Genomic DNA, 20,347 nt, shown 5'->3' on the forward strand with positions numbered 1-20,347 from the left:
TAAGCTTGAGCCAGTTACTTGGCCTTTCTGGGCCTCTACCTCCACAGGTGTAAAACAAGTTGGCTAGCGCCCACCTCATAGGTTTGTTAAAAGGATTTCATGAGATAGTGTGTGGCGTTACCATGGACACACTGTGTGACCTTGGGACAGTCATTGCCTTTGTGAAGCCCAGTGCCTCACTTTGTAAAATGAGGGGGTTTGGCCATAGATCACTAAGGTTCTTCAAGCTCTAAGATCTTGCCCTCGGTGATTTGGGAACTGGTAGTCAAGCCTGAGGTTGACCTAGAGAAGCCCCAGTCCCTGGAACCCAATGCCTTTCTCCCTCCCACAACTCCAGAAGCACTCCCCTAGGACAAGGGTCCCCAGGTCATTGCTCTTTCACTACCCACCCCCAATCAAACCCAGACGCCACCTCTGCAAACGTCTACCAATCTCACAAGACCTAGAACTCACTAGCTTTTGATTTATGAAGTATTTCGGTGTCCCCAGCCAGATGCCCTCCACCTCTGCCCTGCACAAAAGACAGCTCACTTCCTAGAAGACAAAAAGCCACTAATTGTTTCCCTCTCCACCCCAGTATTGATCAGGAGAGTACGAGGCTATTGGTGTTTCATCGACAGCCAGCTGGCTCTCTAGCCTGGAGTAGATGGTCTTTAATAAGATGGAGAGAAAGAGAAAAAGTCTGCTGGGTCATGGAGCCAGAGGTCAGGAAGGCCAGGTGAGGGCTGGGCTGGGTGGCTGGACAAGTTGGAGTTAGAGTTCTGCTTGCTGGGACAGTGCCAAGGCCACACCTACCCGCCTCCAGCCTGGCCCAGCCACTGTATGAGGTGAGGCCCGTGGACTCACACATCTCTCTGAGCTGGACACTCTCAACTCACCCCATACCCTGTGCGCTGGATATCATCAGTTCCCTCCCCCAGTCCTAGCTGCACCCTTCTCCATCTGCGGTGTGACCCAGGAGGCCACCTCCACGGATTGAGTCACACACACTTCCCTGCTCTCCAGCTTCCATCTGAGTTCACCAGAGGAAACACTGGCAAGAGAGTGGAGGTGGAAGGGAAGAGAGGTTGGGCTATTTATTCCAGGCTCCCTCTACCGCAGACACCACCTAAGGCTCCTACAGCTCCAGCTGCCTCTCAGGCCTGGGTGGTAACACCGTGTGTCTCCCATTGCTCCGCCCTGGGGGGCTCTATCTTGTTGGTTTTCCTTAATCCTGCCTACACTTCTGTCAATAGCCCTTCATTAGACCCCACCTCTTTAATTACCTCTCTGGAATGAGCCATCTGCTTCTGCCTGGGACCCTGACCTGGCCTGCTCCTTGGTCAGGACACAGGTCACAGCTCCTTGCTGTGAGGACAAGAGGAGCTCAGCAGGCAGCAGAGTGTATGAGGGGTCTTAGAGAGGACACTTGGTGTCCTCACAAATAAAAGGGTCACCATGCAGACACAGGAGCCAACACCCACTTATATCACAAGAGTCAAAGATCTCTTGTCTGGTCCCCACCTCCTATCAGAATTGCATCCCCCAACCCACCCACTCTTTCTTTTCTTCTGTAAGTCTGTAGTGAGCCATTCCACATTCCAGGCACAGCACAAAGCACTGAAATATGAAAATGAATTAGACACAGTTCTTGCCCCAAGGAGTTCACAGTCTGGTGGGAGTCAGACCTGCACAGAACTAGGGACACCGAGTGTTGTGGTGCTGTGAGATGTTCATCGTGGGGCACAGTGGGCATTGTCCACTCCTCTCTGAGAACCAGGAACCAGATGGGTGTCCTTTATTCAATCCATCAATACATCCAGAGACAAACTTTTCTCTGTTAGAGGCTGTTTGGACTTGGACCTCTCAGAAGTTGGGGAATGACCTGGGTGACATATCTGAGTCCTCACAGAGCAATAAGCCCAGGAGTCGCAGCCCAATTCACCAAATTCACCAAATTCACTTGACCTTCTCTTGGCTTTCTCTCCTTTGAGCAGCAGGTGCAGGAATCTGCGGCTTCACCAATTCTCCGAGGGGGCTGCTGACTTGGAGGAGGGGGCAGGGAGCAGGGTCCCAACCAATATCCCACCACTCCCTCCCAGACTGTCACTCTCCACCTACTAGATGGGGCAGGCAAGAGCTCAAGAGTCCAAAGTCACAGATTCCCTCACAAGGGCAGGGTTTGTTCATGACTCTCCCTCCTGGAATGTATGCCATCAAGAAAGGGGCCTGTTTAAGGGATCACTGCAGCTCAGAGAGGAATTTATAGGATTAATCTTTAATGCTTGCCAGCATCAGTAATTTAATTATTAAAAGAAGAAATAATAAAATACAAATTGATCCCATATCATTTGATGAGGTTCCCTCCTCCCAAACACAAGTACTCCTACACACACACACACACACATGTGCACACACACACACATGCCACCTGTCCCAGAAAAGCTCATGGTGGCAGCAATAAGCACCAAGACCGCTGATCTCAAAGGGCGAAGATGGGGTTATGGGCAGGAGGGGTGGTTCTTTAGTCTCCAAACACAGCTATTTACAACATATGACAAAACTAAACTACGCAGTTCTAGAGCCTGAACATAGAGTTGGGGGAGGGTGGGGTCTCCCAGTGTTACTGACATTAAACATTAAATAAGCTAAAAGGCACTCGAAATGATAAAAGATTGAATTTAATTGAATGTTGTCATGTAGATCCTACACGTGAATATAATCAGATTATAAATCGTGCTCCAAAGACTTCAAAACCTACAGCGAGCCAACAAGAGAACTCACTTCTGGTAGAAAAAGTTATAGAAAGGTCATTCTCACATTCATAAACATGCATTAGGAGCCCTTCATAGGCCAAGCACTATGTCCGACACCAGGATATAAAGATGAGCTGAAGACAGCCCCTGCTCTCAGTTTACCCACAGGCTAGAGAAAGAAGCCAAAAGGGAAACAGGTGGTGGTATGTGATGGGTGAGCCCAGGCAAAAGCAGTGTGCCATGGGAAGACAGAGGAGGGACAGCAGCTCTGCCCAGAGGAATCCAAGAAGGGTTAATGGATGAGGTGACAACTAAGATGGGTCATAGAGGGAGGAGGTTACCAGATGGAGAAGGGATAAAGGCCTTCTAGGCAGAGGGAACAGCATACGCAAAGGTGCAGAGGTGTGAACGAGCACGGCATGTTCAAAGAGCAGCAAATAATTCCCTGGGCTGAAGCCCAGAGTGTGAGGAGCAGTGACAGGACTGAAGGCTAGAGAGGTGAGTGGGGGCCAGGTCATGAAAGATTTTGAATGCCAGGCTAGAATGTTTAGATGTTATCCAATAGCAAGTGCTGAGACAATAAGGCTTTAAACAAGAACGTGATAAGTTGGTGCCTGTGTTTTAGAAAGATATATGAGAAGAACAGAATCTGCTGTTCCAGAGACCATGGAGACCTAGAGGCAGTGAAGACCAAGGAATCCTCAACTGTGTCATCTCCTCGTCCAGGGAGGGATCACGCAGATGCTCTCCTTCTAAGGGAAGTGCTCAGGAGACAAGCCCCATAAGGAAATGGGGTCACAATTTCAGGGGTCCTGGATGAAAACCACCCCCTCTGTTTTCATGAGTGGCATGCACCAGGTATGGCCGATGGGCAAACAGACCCTCAGTGGGGAGGGCTTCTAGGTCTCAAAATGGCTGGGGCAGGGCCTGGTCCCCGCCTCTGGAGGGTACAATGGTGGAGAAGACCTCAGGGGAAGCAGCCAGGGCCCAAGACAAGCACGCGAATCTCCAAATCTGTTTTGTCTCGGGAAAAGGTCAGGCCATCAAATGCCTCAAGAAGCTCATGAGACACAGAACAGGTAGAGGGTTATTCATCACTTGCAAATAAAACTCAAGTTAACGTCAATAAACTCAGGTCTCAAGAATCAAGCTGAAGAGGCCAGAAAATTTTCTTTCCAAAGTCTGGGACAAAATAGTCAAAAAGCAAAAACAGTCACAACCATTTCAGGGCTCTGAAAATCAACCAACTGCAAAACAACAAATCGAGAAGCATTTGTTCATGAAACACTGAACTTTGGGTAAGAAAAGTAGGAGTCTGCAAAGTTCTGCCTGCGACTGCTCCCATCGACACCCCTAGCTGTGGTTCTTCTTGGGTGGGGCTGATCATAAAAATGAGAGAAGCTTCACTGCAGGAGAAGGCTGATTTGCTTTGGAGCAGAAAGTGAGGAGCCCATGTCTAGCGGTTGGCAGTAAAAATGGCTGATCCGTGAGGAAGCAACTGGGTGAGGCCTGTAGCTCTGTCATTTTGGGGTTGCAGTCCCAACTGGGGCAACCAGCAGAGCTGCAAATCAGCCAGAAATTTAACAGGGGACTCCTGGAAATGAGAGAGCCACAGAGGGATTGGAAAAGCATCCCTATCTGGTATCCTGGGAGGCTGCACACATGCAGGGAAGACCAGGATGGCCTCAGAAAGTAAAAGCAGAGAAGGCCTGAAAACCACCTGGACTTTGAATGTCCCCCTGCCTCCCCCATCCACAAACAGAGGAGGAGAGCTGCACGCATCTCTGACTAATCACAAGCTGATCACTGTGCTATGCAGACATGGAAACAACCCCTAGCAAGCAAGCCTGAAAATAAAAAGAATTTTTTAAAAACCAAGTAGAGATATCAGCAGCATGTACCACTGGGCAGGCAAATTCCCCAGACTAGGTCTAAGTAAGTTACCTTAAAAAAAAAAAATCCAGCAATAAGAACTCTCAAGAGTGAAAAATCAGAATCGAAATTTGTACAACATATTATCTAAAATGTCCATTTTCAACAAAAAATTGCAACATGGAAAGAAACAGGAAAATGACCCATACTCAAGAAAGAAAGGGGGAAAAAACAGTCAAATGAAACCAACTCTGAGCAGGGGAAGATATTGGATTCGACAGACAAAGACTTCAGAGAAACTATTATAAATGCCTTTAAAGAATTAAGAGAAGCCATGTTAAAGAATCAAAGGAGTACATGATGACAATGACTTAACAAATGAGTAATTTCCATAAAGAAATAGAAACTAAGAAAATGAAAAGAATGGAAATTATAGAATTGAAAAACATAGCAACACAAACAAGAATTCACTGCAGGCCCAACAGCAGATTTGAGAAGTTAGAGGAAGGAATCAGTGAACTTGAAGATAAGTCAATAGATATTATCCAATCTGAAGAACAAAGAGAAAAATTATTGAAGAAAAATGAACAGAGTGTCAGGGACCTGTGGGACAACATAAATTATATCAATATACCTGTAATGGGAGGCCCAGAGGAGGAGAGGGAGAGAAAAGAGTGGAAAAAATGTTTGAAGAATCAAGACAATCTCTAATTTTGAAGTCCCCATCACCACCCCACTTTAGATTTGAAGGAGTGGGGTGAGGAGAGTCAGAGGGTGCTGGGGGTGTGGAATGAGCCTCTGCAGCCTCAGCTCTAAGCTGCCTCTCAAGGAGGAGAAATTGTACCTCTTGTGTGCTGAGCCCCATGCTCGCACTTACATCAGTCCACTGGCCCTCACACATCTGTGAGTGATTCCTTAGCCATGGTCTCAAGGGGCTAAAGGTTCAGAGAGGTAAAGCAATTGCTCAGCTCACAAAGTTGGGACTGGAATCCAGCTCCCTCCTCTTACACCTTCCCACTGCACCCTGATGCCTCTCTGCTCACACTCTCATGCCCTGTAGACTCAGTGGTGGGGGAAGGACTGGTGTGACTCCAGGCAGAGAACAGCACTGAGTAGGGGTGTGGGGCTCAGAAGGGAGCAGACGAGGAAAGAGGGGTGAGCACAGAGGCGTCCAGGAGCCTACAGGACCCTCTCCTCTTTCCACAGGGAGGAGGGCCTCTTGCCAGGATGGGCTGTGCTATGCCCCAGGGAGCTGTGCCTTCCCTCCTGGGGGTTGATTCACCAGGCAGGGGCTGGGGCTGGACAGGATTCCTAAGAGCTTCAGCTAGACTGATCCTCGAGGTCCAGCCCAGCAGCCTCCTTCCCACGCCTGGCTAGAAGTCAGGCTGGGCCTCTCCCTTAGAGGGTCACCATCACTGCCTGAATCCTCTACTCTCAGCTCCACTCATCTTTCCATTCTTCCTCAGAACCCTCTTGAAAAGTGGATGCTGGGCATGGAATCTGAGGCCCAGGCAGTTTAGGCAGTTTGCCTGAAGTCACACAGCTGATGGGCTGGGCTTTGTACCCTCAGGCAGCTGACTCCAGAGCCCACGCTCTTCTCTTTATCTCTCTGGGGATCTTGCTCCAAATTTGCACCTCAACGTCCTCTGTTGAGGGGCTGGGACCAGCAGGGCACACGCTTCATACACAAAGCCCAGCACTGGAAAGAGGGATGATGTCTCCATCAAAAACCAGCTCCCAAGCCTCAGCCTGGACACTCTGGCCCACCCCAGGGCCTGTGTCCACCCTGCATGCCCCTCCGGAGCCCAGAACAAAGAAAGGAGATTTAACTGCATCGGAGGTTGGGAGAGTCAGATCCAAACAGCACTTGGGCAGGCCTCACCCACAGCCTCCAGGAACCCCTCCATGGGAACCAGGGCTCAGAGACACACTCCATACCACTCCAGGCAACAACAGTGTGGCTCATTCATCTTGGCACTGACAGGGGCAGCTCACGGACAGCACTCAACAAGAACTGTGGAACCACCACTACTGGTCTCCTTTCGTGTCTTCTGTCACATGAATCAGAAGACCTGGCTGTTTAGCCTTTCTGAGCTCAATTTCCTCCTTCTTTAAGATAGGAGAAACCACGTCTACCTCGCTGGAGTGGCAGGATAAATAAGTGAGGATACGGATATAAGAAAGATAAGTATTATTAATAATATTGGTTATTATTAATAATTTGATTAATACTATTAACTAATAATATTAACTAATAAATTAACCAATATTAATATTATTATTGATAATAAGACTAAATATCATTTACATCATAAATAATATAGTAAAGGTGCCGAGGACTGCAGGGTTTGGGGGTGGGTGCTTGAGAGGTAGGAGGTAAGAGAGCTCTGGAGGGAGGGGAGGTGTCAGCAAAGGCTCAGTGGGCGCCAGGCACCCCTGTGGGACGTGGGGCTAGAGGTGAGGGGGCTGGAGGAGGGCGTGACCAGCGGGAGGGTGAGAATCAAGGGGGTGGTCCTGGGGGCTTTGATGCCCCAACTGCTGGGAAACAGCAGCAAGCCCTCAGGCCCAGCCTGTCGCCTGCACGCTCCAAATTAAATAACTCCAACTCCCCTCTTATTTCCTCTCTGACAGCAACTTATCGCGAAGGCAGACGCTCCTGACATTCTAATATTCAGAGTCACATCCTGTGGGATAAACCCATCGCTGTTGTCTGAGCCAACGATTTGTACCAGGAGCGGAGGGAGCCGGGAGGGGCCAGGAGACGCTGGGCCTGGGGCTGCTGGAGGAAAGGGAAAAGAGGAAAAGCACTCAGGTTCTGCTGGACCAGCCCAGGGTCCCCTGCCATGGGCCTGTGACCCTGACCCCAGAGTAGTTGAGGCTGTCTGATCATCTCTCCCCCCTCCACCTGTTCCCTCAGTAACGTGCCTGAGCACGCACCACACACCAGTCTGTGCCAGGCACCGTGAGGGATGTACGATGTCTGAGCCACAGACCCACCTTCAGGAAGCTCACACCCCATGCTCAGGATGGGCCGGCAGCACTTCCCCAAGCACACAGAATAGCCCAATGGTTAGAGTCAGGTACTTTGCAGACACATGAGGCTGGGTTCGCATTTACTCTGCAGCTTACAAGCAGGGTAAGGAAACTTTCTAGACATCAGTCCCTGTATCTTTAAAATGAGAATAACAGTGCCGTCTGCCTCCTTATGTCATCCAGACGATTAAACAGAAGAATGCGTAGAAAGCACTGACTGACCCAGCGCCTGGTACAGAGATGGTGCTCATGGTGGTTGTGAAAATGATACACAGGGTAGGATGAAATGCTGCTAAAAGAGAGGTGCCAGCAGAGGGCTGTGGCCACGCTGGGGAGCACTTGCTCTTAAATCATACAGTCTGGGATTAGCTAGGGGCTTCTCAGGACCCACACATCCCTCCCCCCGCCTCAGACACATGGGGGCCCTCCAGGCAGCTCGGTGTACAATGGGCTGCTTCATAGAGTTTCCCATCCATGCCAGCTGAGCACCAGCCAGCCAAGCACATGCAGGATAGAAGCAAACAAGGGAGCTGACCACACTACTGGGGGTGGTTCACTTCCAGGGGCATAGAAACAGATGACTAAGTGGAGCCGGGTGGTCTTAAGCTGGAGTATAAGGCAGAAGGCTCCGTGGGGCAGGGAGACCATGCAAGGAATAGTGAAAAAGCCCACCAGGCAATTAGGGAAGTGGAGGGGGCTGCTGCTGCCAGCCTGTGGCTGGGCTGGGCATGGCAGGGGGCCACTGGCTCCCTTAAAGGACCAGCAACATAGAAACCTAGGGGCTGGGGCTGGGGGCAGGGCCAAGCCAAGAGGTGGGAGGTGGGAGCACATCGGGGTAGCGGGGAGAGGGATACTGTGCACCCCAAGGACTTGTGGGATGTGTGAGTGAACACAGATTTGGGTCAGACTTTCCAAATTAGCCATGAAAGGGGAAAAAATAATCCTCCACAGGCCTGAAAGGAAGTACAAAAACCTGGAAGAGAGAAGCTCTGAGAACACCCTGAAGACTTGCTGACCGCTCTGGCCTTTAAAATGCGAGGAGTATGGTAATCTAATAAACGTGGCAACAAAGCCTTTGTCACCAAGCTAATTTTATTAGAACAGATCTCAAATGGCTAATTTCCTTTTACTAATGAGCAAATTAGTTGAATCTCTGATCTGCTTTTAAGGCACTTATACTAATAAAACATGAACGACAGTGAAATTTGTTGTGAGATGTGGTGACATCCTTGGGTTGCAGTGAGTCTCCAAGCTTGGAGGGTTGTTCTGACGTGGCCTGGCCCAGGGGGGCCTCCTGTCTGTGCAGGTCTGCTCAGAGCCCAGCCCCGCCTGAGGGAGGCAGGGTGTCAGAGGGGGACACAGGATGGAGGAGGAAGGAGGGAGGAGGAGGAGGAGGATGGAGGGGACAGGAGAGGAGAATGGAGGCGGGGGAGCAGCAGGAGGTGGATGGAGGAGGAGGAGACGGAAGAGGAGGACGGAGGAGAATAGAGGAGGATAGCAGAGGAGGAGGATGGAGGAGGAAGATGGAAGAGGAGAAAGGTGGAGGAATCAGAGAAAGGAGGCAGGAGATGGAAGAGGATGGAGGAGGAAATGGAGGTGGAAGTAAAGGAATATGGAGGAGGAGGAAGAAAGAGGAGTCAAATGGAGGAGGATGGAGGAGGGGGAAGAAGAGGAGGAGGATCAGTGAGGAGCAGGGGGCCCAGGCCAACGCAGAGCAAGCAGTGAGGGGCCAGGATGGGGCCCCAGTGCAGGCTGTACCCGCCTGAGCCCCTGGTTTGATTGTCAGACCCGGGGAGCCTCAGGGAAGCTAGGTGAGGCATGTGGGGGAACTTGCTGTGCTGATTGTTAATTCAAAATAAAAAGGCTTAAAAAGTCAATATGAGCATACTCCACGCACTGCTAACAAGCAGGGGAAGAGCAGGAGGGAAGGACAGTGAGGATTGTTGGGGCACGGAGCTCGTCCTGCAGGGGACAGAGGACATATGCACCTGGGTCTCCTGCTCCTTGGGCTCACACCTGCCCTTCCTCACCTGTGCCCTGCGTGGTGACAGGACCCTTCCCCTGGGGTGCTTGACCTTCAGGGGTTAAGGACTAAGTGCTGACCCTGTTCCACTGGTCTGCACTGTGGACCCAGAGGCTTCACTGTCGGGAGGAATGGCAGTCCTTCCCACAGTTCTGCCCACTGCCTGGCACCCACTCTGCTTCCTGTCCACATAGTTGGAGGCACTCGTGCTCTGCGATAGGCTCTGCAACACTCGCACTGCCCCACTTGACCTTCACGTCCCTTTCTAGACAACTCTCACAGAGATTGGTAAGACAGGTGAGCGTAACCTGCTCCCTCTTCCCTTGGGGCCACTTTTGGAACAGTGGCCAATGAGTGGGCAGCGCTGGCCTACCTGGGCTGAGGCCAAGGGTGACACTGACCCCCTGGCACTGACAGTGATCCGGCCTCATGCAGCCCTCCCACAGCATCCTGGGGTGTGGGGTGCTGCCCGTGGTGCCTCCAGGAGAGGAGACTGAGGTTAGAGCTTCGACAACTCGCCCAGGGCCCCACCACTCACTCAGAAGCCCCGCACTGTGTGATGCTAGACTCTAGCCTTGACCTCTCCAGCCTGTCTAGATTTGGGGACCCCTGGACAGGTGATGAGCATCTGTCCTGAGGGCTGGAACAGGGGCACAGCCCCCTGTCCCAAGTTCTCTAGACTTGTCACCCACCCCATGCCCCTTGTATGCTCCCTGGTGGTTCAGTCCATCTGGGTGTTCTCCAGGACCTCATGTCCCACAAGGTAAACCCAAACCCTCCCGATTGATTGGTGCTGTTCTCTAGGTTGATTCACCAGCCAGAATCAGTTAAGATTTAAGGAGAATGGAGTAGATGTAAGAGTTCCTGTTGCCTATTAAGGACTGGGTGCTTGCCTGGTCTGTGGAAGCGCCTGGAAGCTGGTCCTAGAGACCTCTGGTCTCCAATCCCTGCTCTACCCTGCTGCAGGGACATCCCCAGGTTAAGTGCATGGTCCAGGGAACAGCTGAGAGGGCAGGAGCAAGGGGGTGTCCATGGGTGGGAGTGCCCCTGGAAGTTCTTTCAATCTATGTGCAGTTCTCAACTCCCACCTTCAGGATCCCTCAGGATTGGGATGGTGGGGAATGTGGCTCTGAGGACGGATTTTGTTAAATTCATAAATCATCAAATTCAGCCATTAAAGTATACAACTCAGTGGTTTTTAGAGTATTTACAGAGTTGTGCAGTTGTCATCACTATTTCCACAGCGTTTCACTACCCCACAAAGAAATCTCTTACCCATCAGCAGGTGCCCCCATGGCCCTCTCCCCCAGCCCCTGTGGACCACTGGACCACTTGCTGTGTCTATAGATCTGGCTATTCTGGACATTTCATATAAATGGAATCATACAATATGTAGCCTTTTGTGTCTGACTTCTTTCACTTAGCATAATGTCCATCCATGTAGTAGCATGTACCAAAATTTCGTTCCTTTCTACGGTGGAATAATATTCCATTGCATGTATAGATCACATTTTGTTTATCCATTCATCTGTCCATAGACACTTAGACTGTTTCCGCCTTTTTGCTATTGTGAGTAGTTCTTCTATGAATATGCACGTGCAAATATTTGAGTACCTGTTTTCACTTCTCCTGGGTCTATACCTATGAGCAGAATTGCTGGGTCATATGGTAACTCTAGGTTTAACTTTTTGAGGAACTACCAAACTGTTTTCCACAGCAGCTGCACCATTTTACATTCCTTCCAGCAACAGAGGAGTGTTCTAATTTCTCCACATCCTCGCCAACACTTGTTCTTTTCCATTTTCTTGGTAACAGCCATTCCAATGGGTGACAAGTAGTATCTCATTGTGGTTTTGATTTGCATTTCCCCGAGGGCTAACGCCATTGCACATCTTTTCATGTGCTTGTTGGCCGTTAGTCTATCACTTTAGAGAAATGTCTGTCCAAGTCCTTTGTCCATTTTCTAACTGGGCTATTCGTCTTTTCATTGTTGAGTTATGAGTTCTTTACGTATTCTGTATACTAGACCTGGTATCAGATAGGCAATTTGCATTCATTTTCACCCATCATGTGGGTTGCCTTTTTGCTTTCTCGATGCTATCATTTGAAGCACTGAAGTTTTAATTGTGATGAAGTCAAGTTTATTGATTTTTTTTATTGCTTGTGCTTTTGGTGTCCAAGAGCAAAATTTGATTCCCAGTAAGCCTGCAGGAAGCCGCTCATCAGCAGCAGCTGCCCTCTCCTTTCCTCAGTGCCAGCGCCGGGTCGAGAGGACACCACACTGCACTGCAGATCAGCAGTCCATCTGACCTCTGGGTCCTCCTGTCCCTTATAAAGCTGGCTGAAGAGAGCTTTGTAATCTCATTATGACGGAATTTCCCAGGTGGCTGGGAAGGCAGCCTGTAAGCGGGAGTGTTAGAAAGTGAGTGTGAACCTATGATCCACCAACCCAGGATGTCACCCAACCTGGCTGTAGGGTTTTCTCCACTCAGATCGGACAGCCTGGGGAGCTGCCAAGAGGGAACAGACTTGTTTGTTCTTGAAGCTCTTCAGTGCAGTGTAATACTCAGAGTTTTTGTCTTGCAGCATGGACACGAAGGAGGACCTGGGGAGCCAGCTGGCCCTAGAACAAGCAGCGATAACAGCCAAATGCAATCAGGTAAGGCCCAGGGGGAGATCATAGCCACTAGGAGCAGATACAGGCCAGGCAGGGACCATGGCCAGCAGAAGCAGGGGAGACTCAGTGCGGGATCATAGCCAAGGACGAGCAGGTCCAAGCAGGAATGATAGTGAAGGACAAGCAGGTGAGACCCAGGCAGGAATCATAAGCATCAATAGCAGGTAAGGCCCAAGCAGGGGTCATCCCCAGTAGAAGCAGGTACTTCCCTGGTGGGGGCCATAGTCAAGGATGAGCAGGAACAGCCCAGGCGGAGATCATAGGCAGCAGGAACAGATGAGACCCAGGTGGGGATCATGTAACAGGAGCAGGTACGTCCCAGGCAGGATCATAGCCAAGGATGAGCAGGTGAGGCCCAGGTGAGGATCCTAGCCAGTAGAAGCAGGTGAGGCTGCTCCCATTCAGGCAGGCGGGTCCTCGCCTCTTGTGCTGTGCCCAGTCAGAGGTTCCTGGGCTCCCTCAGGATGCAGGGGAAGGAGGAGCTGGCCTGCTCCCTCCTCGCCCCCTGTCCCTGGCTCTAGTATGCCCTCACTGTGATGCCTCCCCCCCCACCTTGGGTTTCAGGGATGACATGCAGGGTGCCTGCAGAACCTGCGGAGGATGCTGACCTCTCACTATACAAAGTCACCGACCATCTTGCTTTTCTGCAGTGAGTTGTCTAGACACCCCTCCATCTCAACTCAGGGATGGTCTCTGTTTGCAGAAACACCTCTCTGGAGGCAGGACCTGTCTCCCCAGCTCAGGGCCTTATCCCCTGGTGCCCACTGTGGGCCAGGGTGTGCACTGGGCTCAAGCCAAGAGACCCAGCATGCAAACTTGAGGAAATGGGCAGGGGGTGGAGCTGGGCATTGGGCCAGGTGCTTGGGCCTTCAGCAGTGTGGCCTCCATGCCCGTAACGGAGAGGGGGTGATGGTGTCCACCTCCCAGGCCAGAGGGAGAGTCCAGCCCGGTCAGCAGTGGTTCCACAGGGTGAGGGGCACCTGAGCAAGCCTGTGGGCAGTTGTCCAGCAGGTCTCCGAGGGCTCAAGTGGGCCCAGTTGAGTGGCCATGTGGCGACTAGCATGAGGGCAACAAGGGGTGTGGCCTCAGGCATTGAGGGGACAGGCAGGGGGAGCATTCTGGCAGGACCTGGCCTCAGAATCTCATGGGATGGTGACAGGCAGGTCGAGTTTGAGGCTGAAGACAACCTGACCCCTTGGTCTGGTGCTAGGAGGAGATTTGGGGTGGAAGGCGGGCCAGGTTGTTGTCAAGGGTGAGAGGAGAGGACACTGGAGGAGGATGGGATTAGGGTGGTGTGTGTGTGTGTGTGTGTGTGTGTGTGTGTCTACCTGGACGGAGCTAGCCTGCAGCAGGGCCGAAGGCGCTGGGCTCCTGGGATGGTGGCATCCTCTTTGGGGGAGGACAGCCTGGAATGGGGAGAGGCCCAGGGCCAAAGCGACTCACCTGAGACACCTGAGCCAGGAGCCTCGGTCAGTCCTGAAGGCATGAAGGCCTCTGCAGTGCTCTCTAAAGACACTGCTGGTCAAAAGTGCAGGCGAGAAGCCGTGGAGGAGGCGCCATGATCAGGCGGGGGAGGGGTGGTGGTGCAGAGCAGAGAGGGTGGATGACCCCCATCAGCAGAAGGGAGGATGGGGAGGAGGCTGCCCTGGTGCATGGAGTGTGAAGGTAGAGAGCGCAGCAGGCTGTGCGGTGATGCTGCAGTGGGAGGGAAGGAAGCCAACGGCCACCATGAGAAGCAGGCTGAGGCTGGATACACGGCACGGGGCCAACCTGTCTGCCCCTCGGTCACACTCATTGCCCAGTGGATGAGCAGTTGTTTGGGCCAATCAGGGGTGGGTCGTGCTCAGAGGTTCTGACAAGATAAGGGGTAAAAGATAGGCCAGAGTGGCTGAAGTGACGGACGAGAGAGGGGTGAAGTCAGGGGACGGGAGGGGTGCAGAGAGAGGCAGGATAGACGGCAGACAGACCCATGAGGGGCATGAGGATGTCAGCAGGATGGGCACAGGGTGTACCCTGGCTGTACTGGGGAGTTCTCAGGCTGGCCCAACCCCAGGACAGTGGCAGGTCACCTTCTGGGGGCCTGCTATCAGGACGCAGCCCATTCCCCGTGCCAGCACTGTCCCTTCTTAGGCTCCTACAGAGGCCACTGCCTCTGGCATGACTGTGGCTGGAGCCCCATAAGCACCTGGCAGCCGCTGCCCTCCCTCTGCCCCATGTTGCTGGCACCCTCCTGGGGTTAGCCCTCCCTTCCAGAGTCACCTGGGCTGAGACTTGGGGTTTAGTGAGGGGAGGGCCTGGTCCTTCCCTGGCACCTGGCCTGGGGCAGGTCCTCATGGCTCTGCTTCTTTTGCCTTCCAGTGAGAAGGAGCTGCCCAGCCTCAGCACCCGGGGCGGTGGGGGGGGGGGGGGGGGGGCCGGTAATGGTAAGAGCTTGTCCTCACTGTGCAGGCAGGAGGAGGTCCATGGGTGCAGGGACTGGGGTTCCTGCCACCCCCGACCTCCAAGCTGTCCTGGGGGAGGTTTTACCAAATCCACTTGTCCCAGAACCACACACTCAGCTCAGGGGTCACTGCCCGCTGGCTGCCAAGACCCCACCTCGAGGCTGGGACCCAGCTGGAAGCCCTGGTGTCTGTGTGAGTCAGTCTGTGCCTTTTCTGGCTCCTCTGAGTTCGCCCACATCGGGGCTCCTAAGCATGACTCAACGCTGTGCCACTCCAGGAAAGCTGGCAGCTTGGCTAACACCACCATTTCTCATTTTCTAGCAGAAACTCCGGGAGACTGGGCGAGCAGATAAGTGGGTCAAGATGCTAAAGGAATGGTATAAATACCAGAGCAGCAAGAAGATAGAGAACTGAGCACTAGATAGGCGGTATGCTCTCCTGATCCCAAGGAGGACGGGCCTGGATCCCCAGGGCAGCTCGCAGCTTCCCTGACCACCCCACAAGGGTCACCTCGCCTGGAGAGGATCTGACGCCAGAGCCGGAGCCAGCCCAGGCCCAGGGCCTCATAGGGAAGGATAAGTCAGGACCATAGTTCACAATGTCCCTCGAGCCCTCGTCCACTCTTAATTGTGGGAGACAGGGCCCAGTTCTGGGTAAACCCAACCTCTTCTGAGAAACCACGGAGCTGAAGACTAGAATCTTCCAGATGCGTCCGACTCATCTCCTCCGCAGCGTCGCCCTGTGGCCTGTTTCACCAGAGCTTTCTTCTATCCTGTAGAAGCATCGAAGGTCTCCAAAGGAATCCTTTGACAGATGCAAGATCAGGTGTGGTCTCTCCGATTGGACGTTCAGAAGCTAAAGGCAGAGAATGAAGGAAAACCTGAGGTGGCCCTTCTGCACCCGGCAGAGGCAGCGCTGACAGGCCAAGCCCTCCCAGGAGCTTGCTTAAGGGAGCAGGTCGTGTACCACGGGGACCCCTCGCCTGTCCTGAGCACTTTCCTGGTACCTCCTAGACTCAACGGCTTGGGGCACTCCTGCTGGGAAAGCCCTGCCCCTCTCTATGCTGCCTGGGCCTCAGTTCCGCCCAGCTCAGCCCAGTGCAGACATTGGATCCAGGGATGGATGGACGCCACTGGAATCAAACCAAGGCCTCTCAGACACCTGAGTGGGGGCCAGAGTCACACAGCAAAGGATAGAAACCAGGGAAAAAGAGCAAGGAAGCACACGCACACAAACCATAAAATGAGAAAAGCAAAACCAAACAGACGTGAACAACAGATATAAGTTAAATTGAATAAACAGAAAAAGACTTAATTGAGACAATAAACGGGTCTTTTCCCATCCCCCCAGTGAGGAGCCTGCACCTGGCTTCATTCTCAATGCTCACGTCTCCCACTAGGGTGCCCCCCAGGTCGTACTGCCTCAGGGAGGGAAAGGGCAGTGATGCACCCAGATCAAGTGGGACCGGCCCAGCGAAGCCTGGACACTGGGAAATGCAGCTGGGAGAGGGTATAGAGATGGTCACACTTCAATGAGCAGCCCAAGAATAGATAATTGCTTAATGTGGTAAATAGATATGGATGTAGACACCCATTGATAATTGTGGAGCAACAACCAGCATCATGCTTAATTGTGAAACCCTCAAAGGGCACCCGTAAAACTGGAGACAAGAAGAGGGTCTAGTTACCCATTGCACAGCTTGTTACCGTGGTCCTGCAAATGGGCTCAGTGCGATGGGACAGGATAAGTAAGGCATTTAGAGAAGAGGCAGGATTATTTTTGGCTGTGGAATGCTGTCCTGGCAAGAGGGTGAGCCCAGACCCCTCCTGCTGTACTGGTGCCGGGCCGGGTGTGGCCAGCTCCTTCTCAGGAAGGAAGGGGCAGCACGTGGACATCTGCACCCTACCTGATCCTGCATCCCAGCCCCCAGGCTCCCTGCAAGTTCTGACAGCCCGAGTCTGTTTCTGAACTTATGACCAGGAACCCAGCCAGATGCATCGAGATACAGATGAAAATCCAGACAAACTGCCTAATAGCTGATGATACCGCATATGAAAGGACACAAGGGACTCAGCCAGGGGCCCAGTTGGCAAAAAGAGAGTTCACTGAAGTAGCAGATTGTTACTACTTCCAGCATCCTCAGCTATAATTTATCTAACACAATGGTGCCGCACCAATAACGAAAACCACCACCTTATTTACCAACTCCTTAGTAAATATTGTAAGAAAAATGTTCTGTTCTCCATAGCAGCAAAACGTAGGAGCAAAAAGAATATCGAAACTGAAACTACAAATTATGTAACAGATAATGAAAAGACCCACAAAACATGTGTTTTATTTTTTAAAGACTGACATTAAGGAACTAAGTATTCAACTTTAAAATTGAAGGAAAAATTAGAAAAAGGATAACAAAGAGGAAGTTTAAAAACGCAAAATGAAATAGAAAACCAATAGATGTAGAAAAGATAAATAAAACCCAAAACTGGGCACTTGCGAAAACCAGTTTTATAGCCAAACCTCTCCCAAGGTTGAACAAAGGAACGGAGAGAGGAGAAAATGTGGGGCATTCAGAGAAACGGGGCCCTGGCCACAAGCGGGACGAGGTGTAGAGAATTACAAGGGAGGGTTGTGTGCAATTCGGTGGACACGCATTTGAAAATTGAGGAAGCAGATGATTTCCAAGCAAAATTGGCCCACGTGGAAGAAAAAGAGAAGCCTTAACTGAAGGACAACCAAAGAAAAGATGCAAGCGCCCTCAGTGGAGTGTGGGCGGGGCTGCTGGTGGCTGCAGGGGATGCAAGCTTCTAAGATGCAGCCACTCAGCCTGGCGCTCAGACCCAGGGGAAATGGAAAGCTCCGTGTTTGTAAAGCTGTCAGCCCCAATACTGAAACCAGGTAAAGAGCTCCTGGTAAAGAAAAGAAAACCTATAAATCCATTTCACATTTGACTATGAAGGTGCAATTCTAAAGATAATCTTAACAGGTTTAACGTAGCAAGGGATTAAAGGAATCATGCCTCATGACCCGGGAGGGTATGTTCCAGAACCAGCCTGTGGGGACTAAATGTCACATCGACGCATTAAAAGGGAAAAGTCACCTGATGATGTCAGTGGATTCCAGAAAACTAGTAAATAAAATTCAGCAGCCATTTCTAAATTGTTAAAAAATCATAAGTAAGATAAGAATAGAAATAAACTAAATATTTTTTAAACTATTTAGGAAAAACCAACAGCAAATATCCTAAGGGGCCATGAAATGAAATGCTGAAGCCATTTCCCTTAAAATCAGGAAGAAAAAAAGCAGAGATGTCTGCTATCATTCCTGTTATTCAAATTGTTTTGGTAGTTTTAACTAGTACAATTAGTCAAGAAAATAAAAGTGACTGTCACACATGAAAAGAGAGGAAACAAAATTATCTCCATTTGCAGGTGATACGATCATATACTTAGAAAACTCAAGACATTCTACAAAAACCTATTAATCAGAATTAGCAAACTAATCTGGAAAATTGGCTGGGCACAAGATAATAGGCAAGGTCAAGAGTTTTCCTTTATATGAGCAAAAAAAGCTTTTAAATGGGAAACATGCACAACAGTCAGGCCTATGTGGAGCCCCAAGAATACTTTTTTGCCTTCTTAACCAGGGATCTGAAAGTGAGGGTATCAGGGCCATGGGGCTCCATGTTCCTCCTGGATAGTTTTAGCGTGAGGGTGATGGGAGCCAGCGCTGCAGACAGGCCTCCAGCCCGGGGCAGCCCTCCCTTCTCGGGGCCCTGAGTCAGGGGATGGCCGGGTGAGCTGGTGGCAGATTCATGCTTGGCAAGACAGAGCTGGTGAAGTGAGCTGGTGAGACAGTGAGCCGGCCTCCAGTACCCTGGGAGCAGGTTCCAGGGAGCAGCCTGGGGGGCAAGCTCAGAGCCTAGGTGGGCGCTGTTGTCCTGGACAGGGCCCTGTGCAGGGGAGAGGAGGAGAGGATCTGGTAGCCTTGACGGTGCCTTTTTAACGAGTAGGGGTCTGGGCCTCGAAGGAGCCCACAGACTGACCATCAGCAGTCCCCTCCCCAGGGCTGCTGGGCACAGACCGTGATGTGGGCATCCCGGGCTTGACCCTCCCTGGCTTCAGAAACAAGCCAAAGAATGAGGTTTCTGCAGGAAAAACTCACATTCCAGCCAGCAGCGCCCGCTCCATTTCTGATGGCAGTTGGTGGCAGTTAATGTTCTGAATCTCTGATGCTGGCTCCTCCTCCTTGGTTCCGCCCACAGAAAATGAAGGAGCAACCCAAGCTTTTCTCTCAGGACATAAAGCAGATCAACCTAGATGTGACCTATACCTTCTGAAACCACATCATGTTCTGGGACCGATGGGCCTGGAGTGAGTGCCCCTGGTGCCCAGGCCCCTCTTCACCTTTCCCAGCACTGAGATGCTCCCTTAAGAGGATGGGCTGGCCCTCCCTGGCCCACTCACCCAGCACGAGCAGCTGGGACCCTCGCCCAACCAGGCTGTCCCTGAGGCCTGGGAGCAGCAGCATGAGGGGACCTCCACAAGGCCCACAGCTGCAAACCACTCTCTGGGACCCTGAGACTCTGGGTCTGGCCTGCCTGGCCCCAGCCCAGGACAGCTCTTGGGACTGGCTGTAGCCATGACGACAGAATTCCCTCCCAAACCTCCCATGAGCCAGGAGGCAGCAGGCAGTTGGCCCCCAGACATCAGCTTTGAGCTGGAACACTGGGTCCCTTTCCCTTCAACATTTGCCTGGGCCACCCCCAGGGCCACACGACAGGACCGGCCCTGCCACCCATTGGGACCCCTATCACTGGGATCCCTGCCCAGCCTGCTGAAGACTGAGCCATAAGACCCAGGACACCCCTCCTGCCCTGTGGCACCTACAGCCTATGACCCTCTCAGGACAGTGACTGTCATGGCCAAGACAGAGCCACAGCAGGACCGGGCAACCTGCCTTGAGGTCCCAAACGTCCACACCCCCCTGACCTCGATGTCTACAGGGAATCTGGACACTGAGGGTCCTCCAGAGGGGAGAGTGATCACAAGCAAGGGGGCCCCGAGGCCCCAGCCAGCCAGCAGGATGCCCTGCCTCTTCAAGCCAGCCTTCCTGGCAGATGGTGCCCTCTCACACAGAACAAGTCCCTGACCCAGAGGGGCCTGGCCTGAACCCAGGCACTGGGAGGGCAGGGGCACCATGAGCGCCCGCACAGCTAGGATGAGGACTGAGGGGACTGAGCCCCCTGTGGTGCTGGCCAGTCCTGGATTCTGGCCTAAGGCAAGGTGAGCCCTCCAGAGCAGTATGTGGCTACCTGAAGCCTGGGCACGCCCCACAAGGCCACATTGGTGACATGAAGCAGCTCTGGGAGCAGCAGGACACCCCAGCGAAGGGGTGGCAGGGAAAGGAGTACCAGCCCCACCCTCATGCCCACAAGTGGGCAGGGTCGGCCAGACGCCAGGGCCCTGAGCAGCCACCTGGCACCCATGGGGCAGAACCCCAAGGCCGAGCAGACAGCCTGGGGCCCTGCTCCGAGAACCCAAGGGCTGCTGCTCCAGGTCGGGCTGGA

General features: G+C 52.2%; 2 long non-coding RNA genes across 4 annotated transcripts in view; both read right to left on the reverse strand.

Moving 5' to 3' along the window:
- LOC139084082 (uncharacterized) overlaps window positions 1-20,347 on the reverse strand; it is a 130,618-nt gene that overhangs the window by 59,109 nt on the left and 51,162 nt on the right. The gene's annotated exons all lie outside the window — the stretch shown is intronic.
- On the reverse strand, window positions 8,565-20,344 carry LOC139084083 (uncharacterized). The gene is made up of 3 exons (XR_011541353.1): window positions 20,093-20,344; window positions 18,943-19,025; window positions 8,565-15,636 (listed from the first exon to the last, which is right to left on the reverse strand). It is a non-coding gene; the product is annotated as an uncharacterized lncRNA (long non-coding RNA).

This window comes from Equus przewalskii, chromosome 6, assembly GCF_037783145.1.
Source record: "Equus przewalskii isolate Varuska chromosome 6, EquPr2, whole genome shotgun sequence".
Lineage (NCBI taxonomy): Eukaryota > Metazoa > Chordata > Mammalia > Perissodactyla > Equidae > Equus > Equus przewalskii.